This window comes from Nycticebus coucang, chromosome 10 (assembly GCF_027406575.1).
Source record: "Nycticebus coucang isolate mNycCou1 chromosome 10, mNycCou1.pri, whole genome shotgun sequence".
NCBI classification, from domain to species: domain Eukaryota; kingdom Metazoa; phylum Chordata; class Mammalia; order Primates; family Lorisidae; genus Nycticebus; species Nycticebus coucang.
In genome coordinates, this window is record NC_069789.1 from 18,155,992 (window position 1) to 18,162,980 (window position 6,989).

General features: G+C 35.0%; 1 pseudogene; it reads left to right on the forward strand.

Moving 5' to 3' along the window:
- Positions 1 to 2,128: 2,128 nt before the first annotated feature.
- Positions 2,129 to 2,436, forward strand: LOC128596351 (ubiquitin-fold modifier 1-like; annotated as a pseudogene).
- The last annotated feature ends 4,553 nt before the right edge of the window (positions 2,437 to 6,989 follow it).

Here is a 6,989-nt window from a genome sequence, read left to right on the forward strand (position 1 = left end):
GCAATCAGCTGTTTAGTCAAGAAAATGATTGTATTTTCAAGTACTGAAAGAAAATATCCAATGAAAATATCTTCAAAAATAAAGTAAAAATATATTTTCAGATAAACAAAAAGTTAAGGGAATTCATAATTTGCAGATTCACAATAAAATAAGTATTAAAGGAAGTAATACTAGAATGGGGGAAAAGATTTCATGTGGCAAGTCAGGCATTGAGGAGGTAATGGGGAGAAACATAAATAGTAAATACATGGGTATATCTAAATGAATATTGGCTATAAAAGTCAATAATAATGATTTCTTCTATGGATTAAAATATAGGAAGAATTTGAAGACAGTATAAAAGATGAGTAAAAAAAGGCTAAAGAATACTAAGTCCATGTATTTTCCAGGAAGTGGAAAAAGTACAGGTTTTAATAAATCAAGGACGGATGTTCTAAACTCTAGGCATCTACTATAAGAGTAGATTAAATGAAATGAAATGAGATAAAAAAACAAAAAACAAAACAGCAACAACAAAAAAACAATGAGATGGTCTGCGTGTACATAAGAAAAACACATAATCAATCCAAAGTAGTTAAAAAAGAAGAAAATAAGACAGAAAAAGTAGAGACAAACAGTAATTACATTAAATTTAAATGGACTATATACTTCAATTAAAAGATAAAAATATTTGATGTAGATAAAAATATATGTTCTGCTTACAGGAGATATATACATAAAATACAAGGACACGAGAAGCTGAAAATTAAAGGAAAGAGAAAGATGAACTATGGAAACTCCAAACAAAAGAATGGGGAATTAACTATTTTATTTCATGTATAACCGACTTTAAGGCAAGAATTATTTAATAAAAAAGAATGTGGAAGATACAAAAATTTTAATTTGTATCCACCTAATAACAGACCTCAAAATATACAAAACAAAGAAGGGGAGAATAGAAAGAGAAATAGAAGTCTGATACCATTGTGGAAGATTTTAAAAGATTTTAGCACTCCTTTCTCAGTAACTGATAAAGTGCACATACAAAAATCTGTGTGTCAGAACGATGTGATTAACAAAATTGACCTCGGGCGGCGCCTGTGGCTCAAGGAGTAGGGCGCCGGTCCCATATGCTGGAGGTGGAGGGTTCAAACCTAGCCCCGGCCAAAAAAAAAAAAAAAAAAAATTGACCTCATGAGATATATGGAATACTGACCCCAATAAATGAAAAATATATTTTCACTTCAAGTTTACATGGAGTACTTACCAATATTGACCATGTATTTGAGACAAAGCAACGTCAACAAACTATGATGGACTGTTGTACAGACTACATCCTCTAACCACTGTGATATCCAACTACACATTAGAAGTTACTAAATATTTGAAAATTAAGCGATAACTTTTAAATGGTGCATAGGTAAAACAAGAAGTCACATCAGAAATTAGAAAATATTTTTAATTGAATGACTACATGATGAAATTTGTAGGATGAAACTAAAGCTCTGTTGAAGGGTAGCTTCGAGTTTTATAGAAGAAGAAAGGCCAACAATTTAATCGTCTTTTTCAAGTTAGAAAAGCCCAAAGAAAATACCAGCAAGGAAAAAATAAAGACAAGGCCAGAGAAAGACAATAAACACAGAGAAAGACAATAAACACACATTTTTTGGGAGAAAATAACAAATTTACTAAATCTTAGGCAGGTAGAAGAATAAAGAAGACATCAATAATCAATATCAGAGCAAAACTACATGTACTTCAGGTATTAAAATAATCATAAGAGGACATAATGAACAATGCATTCCACAGTTAATCGAATCGGACACATTCAAGTGTGCAATCTATCAAAACTGGCACATTCAAAAAAATAAATTCATGGTTAAAAACACTCCGAAACCAAAACTACAGGAACAGATGACTTCACTAGTGAATTCTTCCAAACATTAAAAGAAAAAGTAACTCCAATTACAGATAAATCCTCCCCCCAAACAGAAAGAAAATATTTCTAGATCTTGTAACGATACCATGAGTATACAGAAAAGGCCCAGAGAAAACATTTTTGCTTCATAATGAAATGTCAAAAGCTTTCCCCTAGAGATTAAGAAGACAAAATTCCTACTATCTCCACTCCCCCAGCTCCTAGGAAGAAATGGGGTCTCTGGCAGAGTTGGAGCGGGTTTTCCGTGCGACCAGCCTCATGAAGTCCAAGGTTTCCTTTAAGATCCCGTTGACTTCAGACCCACAGCTGCTGTATAAAGTACTTAGTGTTCCTGAAAGTACACCTTTTTCAGCAGTCTTGAAATTTGGGCAGAAGAATTTAAAGTTCTTGCTCCAACAACTGCAACTATTACCAATGATTCAATAGGAATAAATCCTGCACGGACTGCTGTAAATGTTTTCCTAAAACATGGTTCAGAACTGCAAATCACTCGTAGAGATCACGTTTGAAGTTGTTAACGTCTGCTACTTGGCACACAGGATTTCCTTTCAGAATAAATATTGATACTTTTTGTTGTGAGATTGAAATCAGGCATTGAATATATAATGAAAATACCAGGAGTCAATGGAATAATGAAAAGTGACTTTTCTGGGCCTTTCTGTTCACACTCTTTATGTGAAGAGGTAGTGCTTAGAATGGAAGAGCTACCACCACAGATTGTCCAGGCTTTGGTTGCTACCTCACAGCACAGGCAGGTAGATCTTTTGGTGTAAATGGGTTATCCAACTGTGTTTTATAAGTGAGGGATGTTTCTGATAATTCTTTCTGAGATCATTTGGAAAATTAAAACTGATGCCCAGGCGTGGTGGCTCATGCATGTAATCCTAGCACTCTGGGAGGCTGAGGTGGGTGGATTGCTTGCACTCAGATGTTCAAGACCAGCCTAAGCAAGAGCAAGACTTGTCTCTAAAAAATAGCAGGCCTTTGTGTTGGGCACCTGTAGTCCCAGCTACTCGGGAGGCTGAGGCAAGAGGATTGCTTGAAGCCCAAGTGTTTGAGGTTGCTGTGAGCTATGATGCCATAGCACTCTACCCATGGCAACAAAGTGAGACTCTGTCTCAAAAAAAGCAAAAAATGTAAAACCCACCATCTCTTTAGTGGAGGTCCTTTTATTCCTCATTGTTCTGGAGAAGAGTTGTTGGTATTGAAAAAAAATTTTTTTTTAAATAAAATTGATTGAATCTTTTAAAAAAATCCTACTATCACCACTTCATTCAGTATTTTACTGCAGGTTCTAGCCAGCAAAATAAGACAAGGAAAAGAAAAGCTATAAGAACTGGAAAAGAAAAAAATAAAATTCATTACTTATAGGTGCCAAGATTGTTAGGTAGAAAATTCAAAGGTATCTACAAGTAATAGAATTAATAAATAAATTCATCAAAGATCCTAAATTCAACATTAAAAATTATTTTTCTTATACCAACAATAAGCAGAAAATGAAATTTAGAAAATGATACCATTTGCATTAGCATTGAAAACTGTCAAATAGTAATAAATAAAGATATGCAAGACCTTTAAGGATAAACTATAAAACATTATTGAGAGAAATTAAATAAGAACTGAAAAAATGAGGTAACATGCCCTGTATACAGGGTGGGGGAGTATTCGGAGGGCTATTTCTTGACCCAAATGGTAGTTATTTATTGAGTTTTTCATATCAGATTATGATAATTCAAGCTACAAATGTATGATTTTTGCATTTCTCTGCTTATATGTTATACTTGCATACAAAGTTTACAAACATAAATAGAATAACTTACTTCATGATGCTAAATAAATGAATATTGGGTTAAACCACATGAAATTGATGTTCTTGTAGTCGAAAAATGGTCAAATGTAGGCGATAGTTGTATAGAAAATATAGGCAATAGTTAAATAGATAAAATACATCAAAGTTTTATGTTTTATATTACTAATGAATAGTTGCATTTTGTAACTTTCAGTGGTCAAGTTTTGTGTGTTTGTGCTATTTAATATGTTTCTTTTCTTTTTTTTTCTGGAGACAGAGCCTTACTTTGTCACCCTCAGTAAAGTGTCATGACATCACAGCTCACAGCAACCTCCAACTCTTCGGCTCAAGTGATTCTTTTGCCTCAGCCTCCCAAGTAGCTGGGACTACAGGCACCCGCCACAATGCTGGTTATTTTTTAGAGATATAGCCTAACTCTTGTTCAGGCTGGTCTCACATTCACGAGCTCAAGAAATCCACCTGCGTCAGCCTCCCATAGTGCTAGTCTATAACTATAACATCACATCTGTTGGATAAAAGTTTTGATATTTGACTCATTTACTAGAAATTAGTTAACTTGAGCTTGATAGGAATGGTCACATGTACTTCAATCTAATTATTAGCTCTAAATTGTATAGAGATATATAAAGTGTGACCTAGTTTATACCCAATATATAAAACCATATTGTCCAGTTGGGCCAAACTATTATACACAGCCAAGGGCTACAATCACCATGGAACGTGGGACTAGAATGTTGCAACACAGCTTCTGAAGGCTGGATTGGTGCTTCAACTCTCAGTCCAGGAGCACTGAGAGGCATGACTTCCCCAAGATGGCATTGTTCCAAGGTAATTAATGAAATTTATCATGAACATGCTGGGGTAAGTTGGAAAGAAAACATGAATGGTGGAGATGGTGTGACAAATGGTTTTGACAATTTTGGATTTGAATTCTTATCCTAATTTGACCCCCATGGTGTAATGTGTGAGTCTACTCAGGACAGTTCTCTGAGATGGGTCCTGTTTTTGAATCCGGCCATATCCAGACTCTTTCAGGTTGTGATGCAGATAAGGTAAAGATTGTCGAGTGATTTTTACTTTCCTGGGAATTTCTTCAAAAATTAGGCACATTAGTTTTGATTGAGCCAGGAAGCAATGGAAAAATGAGGAACAGATGTTGATTGTTGATTACCAGTTAGTTTCAATTTCCATCAGCTGACAACCTTCACTCACTTTCACTCAGGCTATATTTACCCATAAAGCTAATACACATGGTTTAAAAAAAATTTAGCAATGCAAAATCGGCCCAAAACATCTGGGCTTTGACTAAATTGGCCAGATGTTTTGATGGTTTATAAATAAAAACCAAGAAGAAAAAAAGGGGTAAGAGAGTGAGCTGGACTTATAATGTACTTGCCTGCTGGTATCTTTCACCTCCCCCAAGTGTGGGAGATAAAACTGTGTAAATCAGCATTGAGACAATGAAAGATAATAAATTCTGACACTTTGCCCTGAAGAAAGAGGAGTGACCTTCCTTGTATTAAGGAGAAATGGGAGGTTGCCTCAGACTTTCCTGTATCGAGAAATTATTTCTCAATTGCTCATAATTTTTGAGTTATATTTACATGGTTTCTCATATTCCAGCCAAGATACCAGTTCTCTACGAAGGCTAGATGCTTTGCCAAATTGGAAATAGATCTGTTTCCATACTGGAAGTACAGATGGAAACTGTGGACATGCCTTTGTTTCTCTTCCCTCTTTTTTTTTTTTTTTTTGTTAAATGTTAAAATACACCTTGTTTTGTTATATTTCTTCCTTTCTTGGCACAATACACTTTCTAAAATATTTTCTTTTCTTTACATTTTTTTATACATGTATAATAGATATGCATAGTTTCGGGGTACATGTGATGATTTAATACATTCATATAATTTGTAAAGATCAAATTGGTGTACCTGAGCTATACATTACCTTGAATATTTGTCTTTTCTTTATGCTAAAAACATTTGACTTCTCTTCTAGTTACTCTGAAATATACAATAGATTGTTGTAAACTGTAGTCGCCTACTGGTTCAGCTAACACCAAGTCTTATTTCTCCTATCAGATAATAGATTTGGTACATACCCTTCATCAGATAATTCTCAAACAGTTTCAGGAAAAGCTCAGGTTTGAGAACAAAATTCATGCTCAACTTCAGACTTCTTTGTAGCTTCTTAACTTTGGGCAACTTACCCCTTAGAGCTTCAGTTTCTATCTCTGTAAAATGGGATTAATAATTACTGTATCATAAAGGTATTTTGAGAAATAAATGACTTAAGAAATGTAAAACACCTAGCACTGGTCCAAGCTGAAGCATAAGAAATTGCTGCTTTGTAGCGGTGTTCTGGATTCTGTATAGGTAGATTTTAACACCCTCTACCATTTGTTTGATTCACAAGTGGGGCAAATCAGTTGGATATAACTACCTCTTAGCCCAGACCTAAACACAAAATTTTTTAAAAAAACGCTGGATGTTGTTTGATTCCTACCTCCAAGTCTCTTCCCTCAAAATGAGAGGGAAAAAAGAGAAATAGGATCAGAATGGAAAGTTATTCTACGTATCTATGCACTAGTTAATGTGATACACTGAAATAGAAAATATTCAGCATGTGTTTTCATTTATTCTTTCAACAAATATTCACTAAATATCTGCTTTAGATGGAAATGGTTGTAGGTGATAGGAACACAGATCTTAATCCCTGTTCTCATGCAGAGAGGGATCTGAACAACAAGCATAATAAATGGGAAAACTATGTAGAAGTTTAAAGGAGAGTAAGTCCATAGAACAGCACAATTAAGGCACTGAATGGATGAGTACTAAATATGTCAGTAACTTGCAAATGTTTCTGAACTTTATGAAAATGTTGCGTCGATCAGATACTAGTAATGAGAATAATACAGACTCATCGTGCACAGCTGGCAGCATCGCCCCTTAGGTTGGGATCGTTACTTAGCTGTGTGTGTTAAACCATGGCAGATGAGCTGCCACTTGGACTAAGATATAATTCTACTGCTTAAAAGAAATTGCATCAACCATAATGTGAAAGTAAAATTAACATTATCGCTCCCACCTAGAGCTAAATTTTTTTGTTGTTGTTAAGACAGAGTCTCACTATATCACCCTGGGTAGAGTGCTATGGTGTCACAGCTCACAGCAACCTCAAACTCTTGGGCTTAAGCGATTCTCTTGCCTCAGCCTCCCAAGTAGCTGCAACTACAGGCACCCATCTCAACACTTGGCT